General features: G+C 38.3%; 1 protein-coding gene and 1 pseudogene across 2 annotated transcripts in view; one reads left to right on the top strand and one right to left on the bottom strand.

Annotated features, from left to right (window-relative positions):
• Nucleotides 1-20,633, bottom strand: part of LOC307061162 (small ribosomal subunit protein eS8-like) — a 35,221-nt pseudogene extending 14,588 nt beyond the window's left edge. Inside the window, exon 1 of the transcript in view lies at nt 20,481-20,633. The product of the transcript in view is annotated as a small ribosomal subunit protein eS8-like (transcript). The remainder of the gene's footprint in view (nt 1-20,480) is intronic.
• The window catches only part of METTL24 (methyltransferase like 24), a gene marked incomplete at both ends in the record, with an annotated part of 108,716 nt that overhangs the window by 72,749 nt on the left and 12,036 nt on the right, over nt 1-23,931 (top strand). The window lies entirely within an intron of this gene.

Genomic DNA, 23,931 nt, shown 5'->3' with positions numbered 1-23,931 from the left:
TTCGCCTGCTGTTTATTACACGACACAGCTTCATAACACTACGCCCTGGAGGACAGCTGATTAATAACCTATGGGCAAGCAACTTATCACTCGCTTTCGTTTTCTGCAGTGTTGAGTGTAAGCTTTATTTCACATTGCCCTTTCGGATTAAGAGAGGTGCTGGAAAAAGCAAAGGTGACAGAAAATGGATTTTTCTGTTTTAATGTCATGTAGGTCAGAGGACAGATTATACTGTAGTGAAGAGAAATAAGAGAAAAAATAGGAATTATTCAACCAGATAGAACTGAATCTATATAAAAACGTTTTTGTAGTGTTGGTTGGTAAAACAAAGTAATTCTGTATGAAAGATATTATGTCAAACCAACCGTAACAAGAACTCTCCACTTCTTCACATTCACAGGGCCCATTTCTCAGTGTTCACATGGTATAGTAATTATTGGTTTATATGTTACATTTCTGTTCACATTCCCATCTGTCCAGTCCATCCTTCCATTTATCCATCCCTCCATCCATCTATCCATCTAATAAATATTTATTAAGCATCTTCTATATGCAAGGACCTGTGCTTAAATAATAAAGATGTAGGGGCAAACAAGTCTCTTTTTAATTGAAAAATTTTTTAATTGTGGTAAAATACACATAACAGAAAATTTACTATCTTAACTATTTTTAAGTGTGGTTCAGTAATGCTATGTATGTTCACATTGTTGGGAATCTCTAGAACATTTTCATCCTGCAAAACTGAAACTCTGTACTCATTAAACACCAATTCCCCTCTTCCCCCAGCCCTTGGCAGCCACCATTCTACTTTCTGTTTCAATGAATTTGACTATGCTAGGTGCCTCATATAAATAGAATCATACACTATTTGTCTTTTTGTGACTTATTTCACTTAGCATAATGTCCTCAAGATTCATCCATGTTGTAGCATGTGACAGGATGTCCTTTCTTTTGAAAGCTGAATAATATTTCCATGTACGTATATACCACAATTTTGTTTATCCATTTATCTGTCAGTGGACAGTTGGGTTGCTTCCACCTCTTGCCTATTGCGAGTAATGCTCACAAAGGGTGTGCAAATATCTTTCAAAACCCTGCCTCTAGTTCTTTTGCATATATACCCAGAAATGGAATTGGTGGATCCTATGGTAATTCTATTTTTAATTTTTTTGAGAAACTGCCATACAGTTTTTCATAGTGGCTGCACCACTTTACATTTCTACAAACAAGTGTCTTAAGATTTAACACATTTCTAAAAAGGCAGAAATGTGAATCTGTAATGAGTGCCACAGAGAAGTGCGATGTGCTATGGGGAGTGTTTAACAGAGAAATCCAATCTAATATGCCTTTTATTTTTGTATTCCTGATGCCTAGTCGATAGTGGGGACTCTGTAAGTGTTCGGTGGGTGGGAGAGTAGGCCATGGAGACCCTTTTCCTTTGTTTCCTTCCTGCTATGCAGCTGCCCTCTGCTCTGCAGGAATGGTAATGGAGGTCAGTGAGAGCATTTGTTAATAGATTACTAGCTTTTCCTTGGTTGCCTCTACGGCTCTTTGGCAAGATTATGGAAAACATTTTCCCAGTAATGTTCTTTTTCTTATTCTGTACCTCATCTAATATTTAGAGATGTTGAGATGTTTCCACCAGATATGTCCCTGCCTCTTCTTTGGGAGAGAAAAAAGAAAGCTGCCTGAGTATGTAAGATGACAGTGTAGTGATGTTAGGGAGTCGTGGGGTATTCAGGGAGAAAATGTTCTTTCTATTCTTAGAACACTGCCTCTATTCCCTAGAAAATTTTGTTCTATCAAGATAGCAAAAGGGCCTCTCGCTCATTTTCTCATTCCAGTAACATTTTTCTCAATCCTGTGCTATTTATAGATACTTTCAGTTGAAATTTCATTTTTGAGATTTTTCAAGGGATTGTCTGATATTTAAGATATATAGGCATATTTGGAGACTTAAACTTCTCGATCCTGGTTTTACAAAAGGAATCTGTTTATCTGATCCCCAAACCAACGAAAGTCATGTTTATTATTCTGCCCAGTTTTTAATTTTGTTAGCAATTGAGGCAAAGGAAGAGGCTGGCTACAAAAATACTTGGCACAGCTCTTTCCTTAGAAACTTAAATTGGTTTTGCTGTTTGCTATGGCATTATTATTCTGATGGGCTAGAGAGATCCAGTTATCTCTGAAATGAGTCCTGAGGGTTTCTCACAGTTGCCCTGCATATGGTATTGGCAGAGGAAAACAAACATTGATGACATTTTCCAAATGCTGTTTTGGGGGCAAGTGGGAGTATGGGGCCAGGTTGCCCAGTGGAGGGGTCACTGGCTTTCAGCCAAAAGGGCTCTAATGCTGCCTTTCCCTCCTGCTAGTTGTGTGAAAAGCACAGGCAAATTAAGCCCTCTGAGCCATGCTTTATTTTTCTGTAAAATGGGGATGAGATTTTGTGATTTGTGATTTGTGTGAGATTGTTAGGATTAAAGACAAAAGGTCTATAAAGAACCTAGCACACAGTGCCTGGGCTGTTGATCCCCAGATGGCAGCTGTTTATTTAATAGTTACTGGGTTGAATTGATTTGAATTGTTTTAGGCCAATATTCAAATACTTGGGATGGAATATTATGGTGTAGACCATTTGGTGTATTTCATTGTTCTTCTGCTTTCTTAGTGATAGTGGGGTATTTCCGATAGGTCAACCATTTACTCTAGAAAACGTTAGAGAGTCAGTATCCTGGATTGGATTTTGGAAGTGCTTAGAACAGCAGCAGTGTGAATCTGATGTCCAGACATCCCTTCAGTGTCCCTGGGATCAATCTTTCTGCAGTGACAGTAATAAATATAGTTGGTGTGCATTTCAAATAGTTCACCTGCTTCATGGCATTGGTAGAAATCTTGTAATTCAGTCATTTTTTCCCATGTCCATGTCTTGGGTATAAGCCCCACAGGCTTATTGAGTATACCATTGTGGAATCATTTGGGTGGTGAGTATTGATGTTTTCGAAGGCATTTTATATAGTATTAACTCTTTAATACTTGCCACTACATTTGCCTTATGACGTTGAATCTCCTCTAGGTTGATCTTTCTCTCTCTGAAACCCTCTGTTAGATAATTTTGACTCCTTTTTGGAGACATGTCAGGTATAGCACCAACTGTTGGCTGAACTAAGTGCTCAAGAATATTCTGAATAACTAAATTTTCTGACTAAATGAAAGAGGTGCTGTTGCCCACCTCTGTCTTTATTGTTCCTCTACTGTGCTACTTACTGTGTTAAGTATAAACACCTCATCTGATGTGTAAGGTCTCAATTCAGTTTCCAACTTCTTTATTTTCCACCACTTTTCTACAGATATTCTATGCTCTAACCTAACTAGACAATTTTATTTCCAACTTGCCAAAACTTCCTCACCCCATATAACTTCAGTCACAATTCCTTTTGTCACTAATATTTTCTCTGTATCTGAACAAGTCACAATTTCACTCATCTTTCAAGGCCTGTTTCAAATGCTGTCTCATCCACAAAGCTGTTCTTAAAAACATTTATTTTAGTGGTTTTTAATTATATAAATTACATATGTTCATTGTAGAAAATTTAGATAATAGAGAACACAGAAGGTAAAAAGATGAAAATTAAAATCACCTTTAATTCTACCTCTAAGGTAACTACTATTAATACATATAGTTACTCCTTTCAGATTATTCTCTGTATAGTAAATATATTTTAACAAAATTAAAATGGGATCATACTGTATATGCTATTTTATAATCTGCTCTTTTGTTATTGACTATATTTTTTAGAGCAGTTTTATGTTCACAATAAAATTGAGCAGAAGGTACAGAGATTTCCAGTATACTCCCTGCCCCCGACACACGCAGAGCTCCCATTATCAACGTTCCCCACTAGAGTGGTACATAGTTTATGTTGTGATTCAGTCTTGGTGTTGTACATTCTGTGGGTTTGGACAAATGTGTGATGACATGTATCATTATTATGCTATCATGAAGAGTATTTCCACTAGCCTAAAAATCCTCTGTTTTTACTTCTTCATCTCTCCCGTTGCCCCCTTGTTCCAGACTGCTGGCAACCGCTGATCTTTTTACTGTCTCCATAGTTTTGCCTTTTCCAGAATGTCATACAGTTGGAATCATACAGTATGTAGCCTTTTCAGATTGACTTCTTTCACTTAAAAATATGCATTTAAGTTTCTTTCATGTCTTTTCATGGCTCGATAGCTCTTTTTATTCCTTTTTTTTTTTAGTGTTGAATAATATTCCATTATCTGGATGTATCACAGTTTATCTATTCACCTACTGAAGGACATCTTGATTGCTTCCAAGTTTTGGCAATGATAAATGCAGCTGCTATAAATATCCATTTGCTGTTTTTTGTGTGGAAATGTTTTCAGCTCCTTTGGATTTTATAGAAATAGTGTGTTTAATATTGTATGAAACTGCGAAACTGTCTTCTGAAGCGGCTGTACCAGACCATTATGTATTCCTACTAGCAGTGAATGAGAGTTCCTGTTGTTCCACATCCTTGCCAGCATTTAATGTCAGTGTTACAAATTTTGGTCATTCTGATAGGTGCATAGTGGTATCTCATTGCTGTTTTAAGTTGCATTTGCCTGACATATGATGTGGAACATTTTTTCTTATACTCAATTGCCATATGTGTGTCTTCTTTGGTGAGGTGTGTGTTAAGGTCTTTGCCTAATTTTTAATCTGGTTGTGTGTTTTCTTATTGCTGAATTCAAAGAGTTTTTTCTCTGTTTTTGGATGTATCCCTTGCAAATATTTTTCCCAGTCTGTCACTTATCTTTTTCTCTTGACATTTTCTTTCACAGAGCAGAAGTTTTTAGTTTTAATGAAGTCCAGTTTATCTTATTTCTTTCATGGATCATGTCTCTGGTATGGTATCTAAGAAATCATTGTTAAATCCAAGGTCATCTAGATGTTCTCCTATGTTATCTTCTAGGAGTTTTATAGTTTTGTATTTTACATTTAGGTCTGTTATCCATTTTGAGTTAATTTTTGTAAAGGGTGTAAAGTCTGGGTCTAGTTTCTTTTTTTTTTTTTTTTGTAGGGGATGTCCAGTTTTTCTAGCACCATTTGTTGAAAAACTGTTTTCCTTCCAATGCTGTCCTTTGCTCCTTTGTTAAAGATCAGTTGACTATATTTATGAGGGTCTATTTCTGGGCTACCTATTCTGTTCCATTTATCTATTTGTCTATACTTTTGTCAGTACCACAATGTCTTGATTACCATAGCTTTATAGTAATTCTTAAAGTCAGTTAGTGTTAGTCTTCCAACTTTGTTCTTCTCAATCAATATTGCATTGGTGATTCTTGGTTTTTTCCTCTCCGTATAAACTTCCAGATCAGTTTGTTGACAAAAGAAGTTGCTGGGATTTTGATTAGGATTACACTGAATCTATAGATCAAATAGGGAAGAACTGACATCTTGGAAAATATTGAGTCTTCCAAACCGTGAATGTGGAATACCTCTCCATTTATTTAATTCCTACTGGATTTTATTAATCAGAGTTTGTGATTTTCCTCATATAGATCTTGTACATATTTTGTTGGATTTATATATATTTAAATATATATATATATATAATATAAATACATACTAATATATAAATATATATTATATATCAATGTATATATTAATATATTAATATAAAACATATTTATATGTTATATATTTATAAATACAACAAATATAAATAAATAAATAAATAAATGTTAATGTATAAATTTATATATTAAACTTATATTAATATATATTTATATATAAATATATTATAATATAAAATATAATACATATATAATATATAAATATATAATAATATATTTATCCATACAATTGCATTCTCTGTGAGTATTTACAAACATGCTATAGAACTATATTTTGCTAATATATAAAGATATCTGAGATAAATGTTAAAGGCCCAAAACAAAGATCCTAATAGTATGTCACCCACTATTTGAATAAAAGTGAAGAGTTTTACATACATATGTATGTGTGTGTACTTTTTTTTATTTTTTAATAAATTTATTTATTTAATTTATTTATTATTTTTGGCTGTGTTGGGTCTTCGTTGCTGCCTATGGGCTTTCTCTAGTTGCGGCGAGCCGGGACTACTCTTCATTGTGGTGCGCGAGCTTCTCATTGCAGTGGCTTCTCTTGCTGTGGAGCACGGGCTCTAGGCACGCGGGCTTCAATAGTTGTGGCTCGCAGGCTCTAGAGTGCAGGCTTAGTAGATGTGGTGCACTGGCTTAGTTGCTCCGTGGCATGTGGGATCCTCCCGGACCAGGGCACGAACCTGTGTCCCCTACATCAGCAGGCGGACTCTCAACCACTGCGCCACCAGGGAAGCCTGAACATTTTTTTTTTTTTTTACCGCGTGTGTTTTATACTTTTTCTATAACCTATAATGAAATACATATTTGCAATGTAAATTTTAAGAGCTGCATATATTCTGATTAATAGGTGTATCAGAGTTTATTTAACCACTCCCAAAATGTTAGGCATGTAGATTATTTCCCGTTTTTAAGTACTATAAACTGTGCAGTGTTAAGGCTTTTCATACACGTTGCTAAATTACCCTCAAGAGAATTTGTACCATTTTACTTTACGGGGATTCTTACAGTGAATGTGATTGCTTACCTGTTTGAGTTTCCCTAAAGGTTTGTCTGCATGTCTTTTATAGAATGTAGCTAGTTCCTTGTATCATAATTACCTGGATATGTAGTGTATCTTTGTGATACTCTATGTTTCTCTATGATACACTATGAAATTTCTGAGATAGTGACTCTATCATATTCACCTTTTCTCCACTGCAGCACACAACATAGTGCCTGGCCCATGTGAAATATGTAACAAATAAGTACAGGTGCAGTGAAATGAGTGAGTTTCACACTGTTAGTGAGCATCTTTCTAAAATGATGGTAGTGAAACTTCGGCTGGGTGAGCATCTTGAGCTCATAACCCCCTTTATAGGCCACTATACTCATTGTGGAACATCATGAAATACCAATATCTGTAATTTAATGATTTGACCTAGGAATAATTTCACCAGGCGAAAACATAACTCTTTATATGTATGTAATATAAACTCAGAACAAAGGCCACGTGTAACCAAGCTGTAGGACTAAGCAGGATTAACTACTTTAGCCAATTAATAATCGGTTGCCACCTTCCATTCATTTTCCTTCTATTGGCCCTTGGTGGCAGACAATCAGCAGACAGTATGAAGGCTTAAGAAACACTGATGATTTTTGTCATGTGGGAAATTACCTTGATGCAATGTAGCCTCCAAATATACTACCAGGTAAACTATCCCATGGGTTATGCATCACAAATTAAGATGCTTTAGTCACATGGTTTATTGAATCAATTAAAAATACACGGTGGGAAGTAAGGGGAAAGAGATGGAGTAGGTTTCTGTACTTGGATTTGGGTGCAAGTGAGGTAGAAGGACCACACTGCATGAGTCTTGGTCAGTTGTTCAGTCTCCGCCTCCCCCCCCCCGCCATTTCTCCCTCTGCAACCCTTCCTCTCTCTCATCAGCCTTCCCTGCTGATGGTGTGGTTACAAGGAACAGACCTGAGGTTTGGAGCAAGAAAGCTCAATTAGAGAGATACAGGGACAAGTGTGTCTGGCCACAATGGTAAGCTCACCAACTAGTCTATGAGCAGCTATGGATTTTATCTGGCAGACTCTCTGCGGAGCTAGAACAGGTGTAACCAATGGGTGACCAATTTAAGACTTCGTAAATATTAAGTGTCTCATACATCATGTATGTGTAATGTTTAGTGACAATTTTAATACTTCATGTATATTTAATGTTTAGTGACAATTTTAGTGTTTACCCAGCATTTCTATCTCTTTCTATGTTCAGCACATCTATGTATTTTATTTATGCCTAATGTCTCATAAGTTACTTATCTGTACTTAGCATCTTACACGTTTCACCTATCCCATTTGATTTCTCATTTTCTGTAGCAGAATTGCATATTCTCAAAGAAAACAATTTAAAACTTAAAACTGATAAAATTGTGTTGATTAAGTTTGTTAATCCACTTCAGCATTTACATGTTCAAACATCCATATCCAGTATTCCATAGAAGCCTGAGACAGTCATTAATAGGCCCTAGTTAATAAAAAAAAAACAGAGTGACCAAAGTGAGGTATTTGACAATCCTGTAAAGTCACTCTGAACTTCACTCTTGTGGTACAGAAATTAGCTGTAGAAGATAGAACTGGGTATGCACTTATCTTAGGACCTTCCCTGGAAATTGTTTTCTGTTTTTTTTTAAGATTTATTTGATGTGGACCATTTTTAAAAAGTCTTTATTAAATTTATTACAATATTGCTTCTGTTTTATGTTTTGGGTTTTTGGCCTTGAGGCATGTGGGATCTTAGCTCCCCAACCAGGGATCCACACCCCCTGCATGAGAAGGTGAAGTCTTAACCACTGGACTGTTCTCATTTTTTAAAAACAAGATTTCTTATATGAATTTGTTCTTTTATCATTCAACTCCCTTAAAATTGATCTGCAGAAAAAGTTATTTTGGCATATTTTTAAGCCCCATATTGCCCAAGACAGTGCTTTATGACAAGTAGAAATTTTTCTCCTGTGGTTAGATTCTGGTTAATTGAGATTTTGCTGTTCAGCTGATGGCTATCATTTCAGATATGGTTGTACTGGAAGATATGTGTTTGAGGTACAAAGTCTCTGTTTTAGGTACAGGACAGCCAGGATCTTAAAACTTCATAGAAAATTGAACTTGCCAAATCACAAAGTCCCCCCTCTTTAACCATTGGTCTCAGTTTCTTCCCTAATCTAGGTTTTAACACAAGCTGTTTCAAAGAGGAAAGTAAAGAGTTAAACTTTAACCTCATCTAGTTTTCCTGTAAAAAGTGCTCATGTGTGGAGATGCCAAAAGCATGACCAAGGGCTTCCCTGGTGGTGCAGTGGTTAAGAATCCGCCTGCCAATTCAGGGGACACGGGTTCGAGCCCTGGTCTGGGAAGATTCCCACATGCCGCGGAGCAACTAAGCCACTAAGCAACTCAGCGCAACTACTGAGCCTGAGCTCTAGAGCCCATGAACCACAACTACTGAGCCAGTGTGCCACAACTACCGAAGCCTGTGCACCTAGAGCCCATGCTGCACAAGAGAAGCCACTGCAATGAGAAGCTCGCGCACCACAATGAAGAGTAGCCCCCACTCGCCGCAACTAGAGAAGGCCCACAGGCAGCAACGATGACCCAACACAGCCAAAAATAAATAAATTTAAAAAAAAAAAGCATGAGCAAGGGACATAAACAGAAGGAATATTCTACCCACTGGAGAGTCTGCTCTCAGAATGCCCTTTGTTCATTTAACAACACAGGGAACCAGAAATGAAAGACCCAGCACACTCAATGAAATAATTACTTAGGACTCAGAGAGTTACAGGAAGTAGAAGGACAGGGATTTGGCCAGCAGTGTGGTTTTTACATAAAACAAACATGTGCTAATGTCATGGATGGCACTTTCTATAAGTTTCCCCATGGCAGTTACTCGAACTTTTCTCCCTCATGGTTGGGCCTATAACAGACAAAAGCTGAAGAACATTTGTCATGTACAGAAAACCAAATATCATTCTTTTTGCTTCTTACACATTGTTATCAAGGGTATTCTATCATTAATGTTTAGGGGAAAGTCAGAATAATTTTGCATGCTTTAGTTCAGACCAGAATATTCCTATTTATATTTTTTGACATGCTCAGATAAGTGTGTTTAATTGAGGCAAATTCACTTACGTATAAGAAGACTCCACATTCAGTAATCAAAATGAAGAATAAGATATTGTGGATAAGAAAATCTCCTATCCCAGTAGAAGAATGTTAATGTATTGGAACAGCAAGAGATATTAAAGGAACTTTGGCTTTATATGACATTTTCCTGACAAAGATTCCTGTACTGTAACTTAAAGTGCACTTTTTGAGGAGCCTTTCCATTTAGAGTAGATTTAACAATCACAGGTATAATATAGGGTAGAAATTTCCAAGATGTTATTGAATAGCAAAGAATAAATGAATCCTGTTCCCTAGGTAACCACATGGAGGGGTATAACATGCCTCATGCTCCTGAAATGAAGTTTAAAGTTGCTACTATTTTTGGTTTCGGCTTCCCCTGAAAATGGTTTTTATGCCTTGAAAACTTTTTTATGTATATAATGAAGTTTGAGCCCTTTCCAACTCTTCTCTCTATAACATTAGTCTTGAATATAACAGCCTCTCCATCCTTTGATCTCAGCATGTGTGGCTATAAGACAAATGGCCGCCCTGGAAATCAGATCAAATTGGGGATGGAAACTAATATCATGAGAAGTGAGGGTAGAGCAGAGACATGTCTAGCCATTCAGCAGGCTTTCATAATTTCAGGAAGAAAAGTACTCTGGGGTTTTCTGATCCACTCAATCTTTTATGTCTTTTTGTTTTTGTTTCTTTTTTTTAGCTAATATGTTATAGGACACTCAGCTTTTTTAGGGGAAAAGCATTTTTTTTTTTTTTCTGCGGTATGCGGGCCTCTCACTGTTGTGGCCTCTCCCACTGCGGAACACAGGCTCTGGACGCGCAGCCTCAGCGGCCATGGCTCACAGGCCCAGCCGCTCCGCGGCATGTGGGATCTTCCCAGACCGGGGCACGAACCCGTGTCCCCTGCATCGGCAGGCGGACTCTCAACCACTGCACCACCAGGGAAGCCCGGGGAAAAGCATTTTAATGATGGGATGGATGCATTTCTGATGTTTTCAGTAGGTTTTTTGTGTGAGTGCCCAGTGCCATCTATTTGGACTTTTTATCTCCTATGTGATTCTCCCAATATTGACATCCTTTCTCATCTGTCACTCTTCTCTCAGTCTTTTCCCTCCTTGCTCTCTTGCCTTAATTCTATTTGTTTTTTTGTTTTTTGTTTTTTGTTTTTGTGGTACATGGGACTCTCACTGCTGCGGCCTCTCCCATTGTGGAACACAGGCTCCAGATGCGCAGGCTCAGTGGCCATGGCTTACGGGCCCAGCCGCTCCGCAGCACGCGGGATCCTCCCAGACCGGGGCATGAACCCGTGTCCCCTGCATCGGCAGGCGGACTCCCAACCACTGTGCCACCAGGGAAGCCCCCTATTTGTTCTTTAATGATTTCTTTCTACCAGACCAAAAGTGTATACACGGAGCGATTGTGATCTTCTGAGCACTGACCCTCTAAAGAAGGTACACTAAGAAATCCCTGCAGATGTGCTTGATGTGGGCAACCTTTCAGAAATACAGGGTCTGGTTGCTGACACCATCTCTTCCGTCTTAGGGCTGGTAGGGTCTAAAGACCCAGAAAGTCCAAGGGACTTCAGGAATGCCTTCCAATAAAAATATCTCTTAAGTACATTCTGCTGGTTAGATTCATTTGAGTTAATTAGCTAATCTTTTATTTTTTTCTGGTTTTAATATTTATTTATTTTGTTTATTTTTTTGGCTGTGTCAGGTCTTAGTTGTGGCACGTGGGGTCTTCGTTGTGGCACGCAGGCTTTTCTCTAATTGTAGTGTGCGGGTTTTTCTCTCCCTAGTTGTGGTGCACGGGTTCCAGAGCGTGTGGGCTCTGTAGTTTGCAGCACGCGGGCTCTCTAGTTGAGGCGCATGAGCTCAGTAGTTGTGGTGCAAAGGCTTAGTTGCCCCACAGCATGTGGGATCTTAGTTGCCCAACCAGGGATCGAACCTGTGTCTCATGCATTGGAAGGCAGATTCTTTACTGGACCACCAGCGAAGTCCCAATTAGCTAATCTTTTAAAAAGCCATCTCTCTCTGGAAGATACAGTTTATTCTTGCCTGGACATCAGCTACTTAAATCATATGACCTCATTTGTTTCTCGGGTAGGTGTCTCATAACACTTGGCTGAGGGAGTGGAAGTTGGCCGAGATGGAGAAGTAGGAAATTTTTGTGTCTGGCTTGATGAACATTTTATAGTAAAGAGCTTTGTCTAGCCAGAGGGCATCTGAGAGTGAATGCCGTGGGTGTGAAGTCACAGGAGGTGAGAAAGAAAGGCAGAAGGAGGGCAGGAAGGAGAAATACTTAGGTACAGACTTCCTTCTTGGTCATTTCGATTGTGGCTGTGGAAGTGCCCAACAGCAGTTTCTTAGCATGCTTTCCTTGTGCAGGGCAGCCATAGGTTGTTAATGCCTGTTGTACTAAGCACTCTGAAATATTTCATATTCCATGCCACAGACAAAGAAGAGAGCCTGGATTTTTGTTGTCGTTTTTCACTTTTGCTGGATACTGTTGAACACTTTTTAGGTGTTCAGTAAACACTTTTTGAGGCTCTCCTGTAAATCAGGAACTCAACCAATGACGGGCAGCAATGATGAGGGTCCTTTCCCTCAAAGACATCATGGTCTGTAGGGGGAGACAAACATTTGTGCAAAAATTATCCTGAAATGTACTAAGTGCTAATGCAAGAGAAGCAGAAGAGGAGATGTATAGCTCCTTTTAGTTGGGGGGTCAGGGAGATATCACAGAAGAGATGATACTTCAGCTGGCTCTTAGAAGTGGAATGGGAGGTTGTCAGAGGTAGGAGTGAGGGGATATAGTAAGTGCAGGGGTGGAGACTTGAGAAAGAGAATCGTGAATTGCAAAAAGGTAAAAAATTCAGTGTGGCTTGCACAAAAAGTGATCTGTGGAGAGAAAAAGGACATGAGGCAAAAAAAAAAGAAGGTTAAGTCCAGGCTGTGAGGGCCCTAGTGAGCCCTGTAAAGGAGTTTGGATTTCATTTTGTAGCTACAGGGAGCTAGCAGAGGCCCTGAAACCGGGGACTAAAATACAGTAGGCCCCTACATACGAACCTTCAAGTTGAGAACTTTCAAAGATGCGAACGTGTGTTCGCATGTCCAGTCACATAAGTTCACATGTTCACATGTCTGGCATTCACTGTCACGTTCATGCATCCTCTACAAGTGGTTGTGCTTTTGTGTACTTTACTGTACAGTACCATATGGAGTACAGTAGTACAGTATCCTTATTTCAAGCCCAGGATGTCCGGAAGCAAGTGTAAAAGCAGTGGTAATGGAGCTGGTACTGCTAAGAAGTGCCAAGAGATAACGATGGAAACAAAAGTGGACGAAGAAGAAGTAACTGAAGAACTGAAGAGATTCATGACACAGGAAATGGCAAGGGGATTTTCTTTATTTGAGGAGGCTCTGTTAGTTTTTGAGGCATAGGACCCAAATGTAGAACAGTACATGAAGGTTGCAGCGGCCGTTGAGAATGCAGTCTAGTGCTACAGTGTCATCTATGATGATAAGAAAAGAGCTACTACCCAGACATCGCTGGATCATTTTATTAAGAGGGTAAATAGAATTGAATCCAGCAAGGAACCAGAACCGTGCAGTCAACGTCAGGCGTGAGTGAAACTGCAGCCTGCCCTCCATCTCCTATTGCTGACGATCCTTCAGCTCTACCATCTCCCACCTCCTCTCCCTCCTCCAGCCAGTAACTCTTCTTGCCTGTTCACTCAGTGCCAGCCCCTGTATGCCAGCTGTTGTACTGTACTACTGTACTTTTCAACGTACTGTAGTGTAGGATTAAAATTGTTTTCTTTATTTTTTGTGTCTTTTTTTTACATATTATTTATGTGAAAAGTATTATAAACCTATTACATTACAGTATTGTATAGCTGATTGTGTTAGTTGGGTACCTAGGCTAACGTTGTTGGACTTAGAAACAAATGGGACTTATTTTTTTTTTTTTTTTTTTGTGGTACGCAGGCCTCTCACTGTTGTGGCCTCTCCCGTTGCGGAGCACAGGCTCTGGACGCGCAGGCTCAGCGGCCATGGCTCACGGGCCCAGCCGCTCCACGGCATGCGGGATCTTCCCGGACCGGGGCACGAACCCGTGTCCCCTGCATCGGCAGGCGGACTCCCAACCACTGCGCCACCAGGGAAGCCCACAAATGGGACTTATGAACATGCTCTTGGAACGGAACTCGTTCATGTGTAGGGGACTTACTGTAATTAGGTTTAAAATTAGGTAGATAATTCTGGAAATATTGTGGAAGGTGGACAATTCAAGGCTGTGAACTCTTGAGAGAAGGCATAGTTCATTAGAAATATTGGGCAAGCAAGTACTAAAAAGATTGATAAGAGCCAGTGTTGGTGAAGGTGATATCAGTCAGCCTTGGCATTTTAGCAATAGCTATCACATCTATCAATCTCTACCAAAATTTAAAATGTGGGCAGGAATAAGGAACTTTTACCTTTTGTTTTATACATTTCTGTCCCAGTTGCATTTTTACAACTGTTTTAATAAAACAAATTTATTTTTGAAAAAAAGTCAAATCCTACTGCAATAAAAAATTAAAGCTACAAAGTCAAAGAGAAAGACAAATACCATATGCTAACACATATATATGGAATCTAAGAAAAAAAAATGTCATGAGGAACCTAGGGGTAAGACAGGAATAAAGACACAGACCTACTAGAGAATGGACTTGAGGATGGGGAGGGGGAAGGGTAAGCTGTGACAATGTGAGAGAGTGGCACTGACATATATACACTACCAAACGTAAAATAGATAGCTAGTGGGAAGCAGCCGCATAGCACAGGGAGATCAGCTCAGTGGTTTGTGACCACCTAGAGGGGTGGGATAGGGAGGGTGGGAGGGAGGGAGACGCAAGAGGGAAGAGATATGGGGACATATGTATATGTATAACTGATTCACTTTGTTATAAAGCAGAAACTAACACACCATTGTAAAGCAATTATACTCCAATAAAGATGTTTAAAAATAAATAAATAAATAAAAATTAAAGCTACAGCACGAAACATTTAAAAACTCTATTTAAGAATTCATTTTAAAAGAAATATTCATTACTAAAACATTTAAAGTTGCTCTGGGGCTTGCTATAAACAAATTTGAACTGGGTTTTTGTCTATGAAGAAAATAGAAATAAGTCACATTGCCCACAAATAATGAAAGCTGGTTGTGCACTATCAACAATTTATTATTTTCCTCCAGGGATCCAAATTGTATATAACTAAAAATAAACATTTGATATTTAGCTATGAAGTGTACATGTCTAACTGCTTTTTTTTTTTTTTTTTTTTGAGGGGAGAATAAGCAATGCAGCATTTATTTAAAAAAATTATGTAACAAAAATTTGGTGATAAAAGACAAGTGTTTTTTTTTTTTTATCACATCATTTTATTTTATTTTATTTTATTTATTTTTTTTTATTAGTTTCTGCTTTATAACAAAGTGAATCAGTCATACATATACATCTGTTCCCACATCCCCTCCCTCATGCATCTCCCTCCCTCCCACCCTCCCCATCCCACCCCTCCAGGCGGTCACAAAGCACCGAGCTCATCTCCCTGTGCTCTGCGGCTGCTTCCCACTATCTATCTACCTTACGTTTGGTAGTGTATATATGTCCATGCCTTTCTTTCCCTTTGTCACAGCTTACCCTTCCCCTTCCCCATATCCTCAAGTCCATTCTCAAGTAGGTCTGTGTCTTTATTCCCGTTTTACCCCTAGGTTCTTCATGACATTTTTTTTTTTTTTAATTCCATATATATGTGTTAGCATACGGTATTTGTCTTTCTCTTTCTGACTTACTTCACTCTGTATGACAGACTCTAGGTCTATCCACCTCATTACAAATAGCTCAGTTTCGTTTCTTTTTATGGCTGAGTAATATTCCATTGTATATATGTGCCACATCTTCTTTATCCATTCATCCGATGATGGACACTTAGGTTGTTTCCAGCTCCGGGCTATTGTGAATAGAGCTGCAATGAACATTTTGGTACATGTCTCTTTTTGAATTATGGTTTTCTCAGGGTATATGCCTAGTAGTGGGATTGCTGGGTCATATGGTAGTTCTATTTGTAGTTTTTTAAGGAACCTCCATACTGTTCTCCATAGTGGCTGTACCAATTCACATTCCCACCAGCAGTGCAAGAGTGTTCCCTTTTCTCCACACCCTCTCCAGCATTTATTGTTTCTAGATTTCTTGATGATGGCCATTCTGACTGGTGTGAGATGATATCTCATTGTAGTTTTGATTTGCATTTCTCTAATGAGTAATGATGGTGAGCATTCTTTCATGTGTTTGTTGGCAGTCTGTATATCTTCTTTGGAGAAATGCCTATTTAAGTCTTCTGCCCATTTTTGGATTGGGTTGTTTGTTTTTTTGCTATTGAGCTGCATGAGCTGTTTATAAATTTTGGAGATTAATCCTTTGTCAGTTGCTTCATTTGCAAATATTTTCTCCCATTCTGAGGGTTGTCTTTTGGTCTTGTTTATGGTTTCCTTTGCTGTGCAAAAGCTTTGAAGTTTCATTAGGTCCCATTTGTTTATCTTTGTTTTTATTTCCATTTCTCTAGGAGGTGGGTCCAAAAGGATCTTGCTGTGATTTATGTCATAGAGTGTTCTACCTATGTTTTCCTCTAAGAGTTTGATAGTTTCTGGCCTTACATTTAGGTCTTTAATCCATTTTGAGCTTATTTTTGTGTATGGTGTTAGGGAATGATCTAATCTCATACTTTTACATGTCCCTGTCCAGTTTTCCCAGCACCACTTATTGAAGAGGCTGTCCTTTCTCCACTGTACATTCCTGCCTCCTTTATCAAAGATAAGTTGGCCATATGTGCGTGGGTTTATCTCTGGGCTTTCTATCCTGATCCACTGATCTATCTTTCTGTTTTTATGCCAGTACCACACTGTCTTAATTACTGTAGCTTTGTAGTATAGTCTGAAGTCAGGCAGCCTGATTCCTCCAGCTCCGTTTTTCGTTCTCAAGATTGCTTTGGCTATTCGGGGCCTTTTGTTTTTCCAAACAAATTTTGAAATTTTTTGTTCTAGTTCTGTGAAAAATGCCAGTGGTAGTTTGATAGGGATTGCATTGAATCTGTAGATTGCTTTGGGTAGTAGAGTCATTTTCACAATATTGATTCTTCCAATCCAGGAGCATGGTATATCTCTCCATCTATTTATATCATCTTTAATTTCTTTCATCAGTGTCTTATAATTTTCTGCATACAGGTCTTTTGTCTCCTTAGGTAGGTTTATTCCTAGATATATTATTCTTTTTGTTGCAATGGTAAATGGGAGTGTTTTCTTGATTTCATTTTCAGATTTTTCATCATTAGTGTACAGGAATGCCAGAGATTTCTGTGCATTAATTTTGTATCCTGCTACTTTACCAAATTCATTGATTAGCTCTAGTAGTTTTTCGGTAGCATCTTTAGGATTCTCTATGTATAGTATCATGTCATCTGCAAACAGTGACAGCTTTACTTCTTCTTTTCCAATTTGGATTCCTTTTATTTCCTTTTCTTCTCTGATTGCTGTGGCTAAAACTTCCAAAACTAGGTTGAATAAGAGTGGTGAGAGTGGGCAGCCTTGTCTTGTTCCTGATCTTAGTGGAAATGGTTTCAGTTTTTCACCATTGAGGACAATGTTGGCTGTGGGTTTGTCATATATGGCCTTTATTATGTTGAGGAAAGTTCCCTCTATGCCTACTTTCTGCAGGGTTTTTATCATAAATGGGTGTTGAATTTTGTCGAAAGCTTTCTCTGCATCTATTGAGATGATCATATGGTTTTTCTCCTTCAACTTGTTAATATGGTGTATCACATTGATTGATTTGCGTATATTGAAGAATCCTTGCATTCCTGGAATAAACCCCACTTGATCATGGTGTATGATCCTTTTAATGTGCTGTTGGATTCTGTTTGCTAGGATTTTGTTGAGGATTTTTGCATCTATGTTCATCAGTGATATTGGCCTGTAGTTTTCTTTCTTTGTGACATCCTTGCCTGGTTTTGGTATCAAGGTGATGGTGGCCTCGTAGAATGAGTTTGGGAGTGTTCCTTCCTCTGATATTGTTTGGAAGAGTTTGAGAAGGATGGGTGTTAGCTCTTCTCTAAATGTTTGATAGAATTCGCCTGTGAAGCCATCTGGTCCTGGGCTTTTGTTTGATGGAAGATTTTTAATCACAGTTTCAATTTCAGTGCTTGTGATTGGTCTATTCATATTTTCTGTTTCTTCCTGAGTCAGTCTTGGTAGGTTGTGCATTTCTAAGAATTTGTCCATTTCTTCCAGGTTGTCCATTTTATTGGCATAGAGTTGCTTATAGTAATCTCTCATGATCTTTTGTATTTCTGCAGTGTCAGTTGTTACTTCTCCTTTTTCATTTCTAATTCTACTGATTTGAGTCTTCTCCCTTCTTTTCTTGATGAGTCTGGCTAATGGTTTGTCAATTTTGTTTATCTTCTCAAAGAACCAGCTTTTAGTTTGGTTGATCTTTGCTATCGTTTCCTTCATTTCTTTTTCATTTATTTCTGATCTGATCTTTATGATTTCTTTCCTTCTGCTAACTTTGGGGGTTTTTTGTTCTTCTTTCTCTAATTGCTTTAGGTGCAGGGTCAGGTTGTTTACTCTAAATGTTTCCTGTTTCTTAAGGTGGGATTGTATTGCTATAAACTTCCCCCTTAGAACTGCTTTTGCTGCGTCCCATAGGTTTTGGGTCGTCGTGTCTCCATTGTCATTTTCTAACTGCTTTTTGAATGTGGGTTTTGAAATTACCCCATAGATAACTGAGAACTGACTTCAAAAAATATATAGGCTATATAGACTTTTTTTTTTTTTAAAGAAGATGTTGGGGGTAGGAGTTATTAATCAATTTATTTATTTTTGCTGTGTTGGGTCTTCATTTCTGTGCGAGGGCTTTCTCTAGTTGTGGCGAGCGGGGGCCACTCTTCATCACAGTGCGCGGGCCTCTCACTATCACGGCCTCTCTTGTTGCGGAGCACAGGCTCCAGGTGCGCAGGCTCAGTAGCTGTGGCTCACGGGCCTAGTTGCTCCGCGGCATGTGGGATCCTCCCAGACCAGGGCTCAAACCTGTGTCCCCTGCATTAGCAGGCAGATTCTCAACCACTGTGCCACCAGGGAAGCCCTATATAGACTTTTTATAATAAACTATGGACTCTTTTTAATCCTTCCCTGTTAATTTTTTTTTCAATTTCAAATGTGTATCTGGTTGACAATTTCTAGCACATAGATCAGTAAGCTCACATCTGATGCAGTTTACCACGCTCAGTTTTTTGAAACAACAAATTAAAGATGTATGCTCTTAAGTAAAGACAATAAGAAGCTGTTTTGGGCATGAATTCTTTAGTTAAACATCCAGTTAGTAAGGAACTCAACTAAATTTGGCAACTCACTTCAGAAGAACCAAGATGGTACTGCTTTTCCTCCTCTCATAAGAAACAAGACAATTAGAACACATTTATCTCCATTTAGACATTTATGGAAAACACTGGTATGAGGATCACTAGTAGCTGAAAGAATTTAAACTTGCTAAGTAAAATGTCTTAAGAGTTTTGGCTTTCCAAGAAGTTTATGTGTTATTACTACATTATTCAGGGAAGTAGCCAGTAGGCTGTCATTCTACTTAACATGATTCAGAGCTAACCTTGGTGCCTGAAATATGTCTGCCTGAAACCACCCACTCCCTGAAATATAGAACATCCATTTTAGGGAAGGTGTTCGTGGTGACAGGTTAACAGCGGACTGGCCACCAAGCTCCACAAGTTGTGTATGCACGTTAGGGAAACGACATCCTTCCTTTTGTTTCTGTTGAAAAGATGCCATTTGGAAAACTCCTCTAGCTCCAATAAAACTGCATTGCCATGCCACTCTCTCACTTTGTCACACCAAACGTAAAATAGATAGCTAGTGGGAAGCAGCCAAATAGATAGCTAGTGGGAAGCAGCCGCATAGCACAGGGAGATCAGCTCAGTGGTTTGTGACCACCTAGAGGGGTGGGATAGGGAGGGTGGGAGGGAGGGAGACGCAAGAGGGAAGAGATATGGGGATATATGTATATGTATAACTGATTCACTTTGTTATAAAGCAGAAACTAACACACCATTGTAAAGCAATTATACTCAATAAAGATGTAAAAAAAACAAAAACAAAAAAACTGCATTGCCTCATGGCTGAAACCTCCCAGGCATCAGCAATTCTTTTAAAAAATAAAGGAAGATGAATAAGAGGGGAGAGAATCCTGGGAACCTCAATTTAAAAATTATAAAAACAGCTACCACTGAAATCAAGCAAGATGATGAAGTCCCTGGCTGACACGACAACCCATAAAACTTTCATGATTACCTCCACTCTCTCTGTTCTGGGCCAACACACAGGCTTAAAAAAATCTATTATATGTATTGATCTCTTTGATTCAGTTAGAAGTGTATAGATTTGGGTGATTTTCAGATGATCATCTGCCAAATGTCCCACATGTCAATTCATAGCAAACAAAGTAGTAAAGGCATCTTTTCACCTTAACTGTTGGGCAGCCATTCTACTTGCTGTGAGACTGAGGAATAAGAAAGGTTTTAGGGCTGTTAGAAAGGGGAAATCTCAACCAGAAGTCCTCTACAAGGCACAGGGCAGTTGGAGGATGAAGCTGAGTCTCCTCTCCCCCCTCCTCCTCCTTCACATCCTCTTCTTTCACCTCTTCCTTGTCAAACGAATGAGGCTCTTGCACACTTTTATCTTGATAAATGTTTAAATGACTCCTCCACTTCTCCATATGTGCTTCCTTTCTTTTGAATTTGCAATCTTTCCTGCTTGTGTAATTCAGAGAGTGCCAGGTGTAAATCAGTAGATGTTGTAAAACATGAAAAAATACAAATTTCTCACTAAATTCATATTAGCATGAAAATACAATGACAATTCTTATTTTTCAGGAAGGTCAGTTCTCATCTTGTCACGTAACTCTATGGAGGGTAAATTGTGAGGGCGCGTCTTCACTTCTATGGAGCAAAAAGTCCCAGGACAGCCTACTGAATTACGTCTAAGAAAAGCTTGGGCTGTTTTCACATGTCTCTAGAATGTTCCAGTCAAGCTGTTGAAATGCTTTTTGCCTGTAAAAAAGGGCTCTGTACATGAGTATTAAGCAGATGACCTTTTAAAGTGAAAAAACAAGCAAAGCAAAAACTCCCCATTAGAGATTTCAGAATTATATGTGCTGTTTGATCTCAATTATTTTCTAAGGTAGATAAAATACTGCAAGAAATATAACCAAAATGTTAATAGTTATTTCCACTTGGGACTGGGATTTTGAACAGTTTTTTCCTTCTTCTCTATATCTTTTTGTACTTTCCCAATTTTTAACAAATTCATGTCTTATTTTTATAAACAGAAACAAACAAACAGCATCCCAAATTATTGCCCTTTAGGGAATGGAGAGGCCTGAGGTGGCTGGAATGTCATATATTTGTTTCTTGGTATGCTAGGGTTCAAATAATTTTTATTTTGGACAGTTTAACATGTGACATGGTGTTGGCTATAGACCTGGCCCTTTCTGGTTGGACCTGAATCTGAAATTAGGAATTAAAGGGAATACATAATCCATTTTTGGTGTGGAGGGTATGAATTAGCGGGAGGAAACCCCTCTTTAGCTAAGGGACATGAGTCTTGTGTCTGTTGTTCCAGCCTCCACAGATGCAAATGGTGGTTTTCTTATTATTATGTATTTATATTAATTTGTATGGAACTTTATAAAACATGACTTGGTAAAGAAAATGTCTCAGCCCCAAGTTATGCCTTTTGGTCATACAAAAGTTATGAAATGAATATAGTGACAATGTTATTAATTCTAGAAAAAGTACATGGAACAAAGGAGAGAGGGCACTAGTTCCAATGATAAAATAAGCTATTGATACAACTGCTAAAATGCAGGTGTTTTGTCTAAAGCCAGGCCTAATTGCTACCTTTTACCCCCAAGAATGGCAGCAAGGGGGCCATGCACATGCTAGGAGCTCAACAAAGATGTATTAGGTTAATAAACACTCCATATTTGCTTTCCACCTGTCTGTCATTTTTGCAAAGGGAACTGTAAATCCAGAAACCCTCCACAATATCATATTTTGTGCTTGATTTCCTTAATATTCTGAGGATATAAAAATATGGTGTTAAGAACTCCTGTTTTGATGTCAGACCCAGTTAGATTCCTGATTCTACCACTTAATAGCTGTGTGACCTGGGTTGGTTGATTAACTTTTCTGAATCTCAGGTTTCTATGGAAACTGCTTGGGTTTGGCTTTGGCTTCACCTCTTACAAGTTGTGTGACCTACCTAGGCCTCAGTTTGCCCATCTGTAGCATGAAGATAATTAAACACTTACCTCATTTGTTTGTTGGGAGATGAATTGGGGGCATTGAATGAAAAGTGCTTAGCATGCTGCTTGAGTGGGCATATAGCAAGTGCTTGATTAAAGTAGGCTATTAATTTTTTTTTATTATCAGTAGGTATAAGATAAAAAGGTATGTTCTGAGGGATGGCGCATCTAGAGCAAATGTTAGGGACGTTTAAGTAATATCCAGTGAGAACCAATGAGTGGTTATTTCTACATCATTGTCTTAACATTTTCCCTAAGATGAGGCTTTAGATACAATCTGTATCTGAATATCTAGCAGATTTCTTTGGGTATTTTACTGATAATTTCCAAATGTGATAGTTGGCACTGATATTTCTGTGTATAAAGTTTTTCTCCCCTCATTGCAATTGCTACATAAATTTAACAGGAGGTTCAAAACTGGTACTGCTTGAATTTTTTTCTTGTAGGTTTTTAAAAAACTCTTTTTATTTTTTCCCTTATTTTCTGGCTTTTAGCCATACATCTGTTTATAGTTTGCTATCATTTAATCCTCTTTTCTCTTGAGTTGGGACTTGTACGTATGTCTTGATTATAAGCAGAAGTGATTTTACCTAATTCTGTATTTGTAATTTTGTATTCTTTTTCTTAAAAAGGGTCCTCAAATTAAATAAGCTTCAAGCTTCACAAAACCTGGATATATCCCAATTATAAGTTACATTTGTTTTGCAGGTGAAAGACTTGACACATTCAACTTAAAATTGCCTAAAGTGAATGTTATTATGAGAGCATTATAAGACTAAAGATATCTTTATTTTCTTGCTCCAGTTGAGGACTGACTGAATTTTGCTTTGATTCTTCAAGAGAAAGCATCTGTGCTTTCAATAAAAATATACAAATGTGTAGATTTCATTGAATGGTCAAGATGATAAGTCAGTATCTGGCTTCTTAAGCATATACTAGAATTTCAAATGTATAGAACAGATCAAGAATAGTACTAACTTCATTAACATGATGCCTCAAACCTAGATTTTTCAGGCTAAAAGAACTGACCAGGTGTGATTTTGCAGATCCATTTTGTTAATGCATTGTAAATTTCTGTGTTAAGAGAGGAAGGGAGAGTGCAATGTGGTGATTATGAGAATTCTGGAAGGAGAGGAATTGCTATGGTTTTGGAGCAAAGGAGGAGGAGGCCAGAAGGAAATATGTAGGGAATCTAGAGGAAGAGTAGTAATTCCAGAATTAGAAAGTTGCTTACCAATTCAGGAAGTGCTGAATAAGTTAATTTCCAGCAGGCATGGATTCCTGGTCTGTTTCACTGCCACTAACTACTTCTTCACAGAAGATTTCAATTTGAAATAAATTTTTCAACAGGGACACCACTCTTTATTAGCAGCTAAGAATACTAGAATATGTTGAATGTATTTAGGTTGAAAAATTAGGTTGACTTACATGTGAAAAAAAATTATAGTGGCTTAAACAGTAGGAAAATTTTCTTCCTTTCTTCCTTTCTTCCTCTCATATAAGAGAAGTCTAGAGGTATGTAGTACAAGTCTTGTATAGAGACTCCATAGTCATCAGGGATCTGAGCTTCATCCAGCTCGTCTTTCTTCTTAGGGTGTAATCTTTCTCCTCGTGGTCCAGTATTGCTGCTGCAGCTCCAGCCATCACATTCTCACTCCAGGCAAAGGGATGGAGGAAGCACTAAGTACAGCCTTTTCCTTTAAGGGAA

Source organism: Hyperoodon ampullatus (assembly GCF_949752795.1).
Source record: "Hyperoodon ampullatus genome assembly, chromosome: 12".
NCBI classification, from domain to species: Eukaryota; Metazoa; Chordata; class Mammalia; order Artiodactyla; family Ziphiidae; genus Hyperoodon; species Hyperoodon ampullatus.
This window is presented reverse-complemented; position numbering and strand designations above follow the sequence as displayed.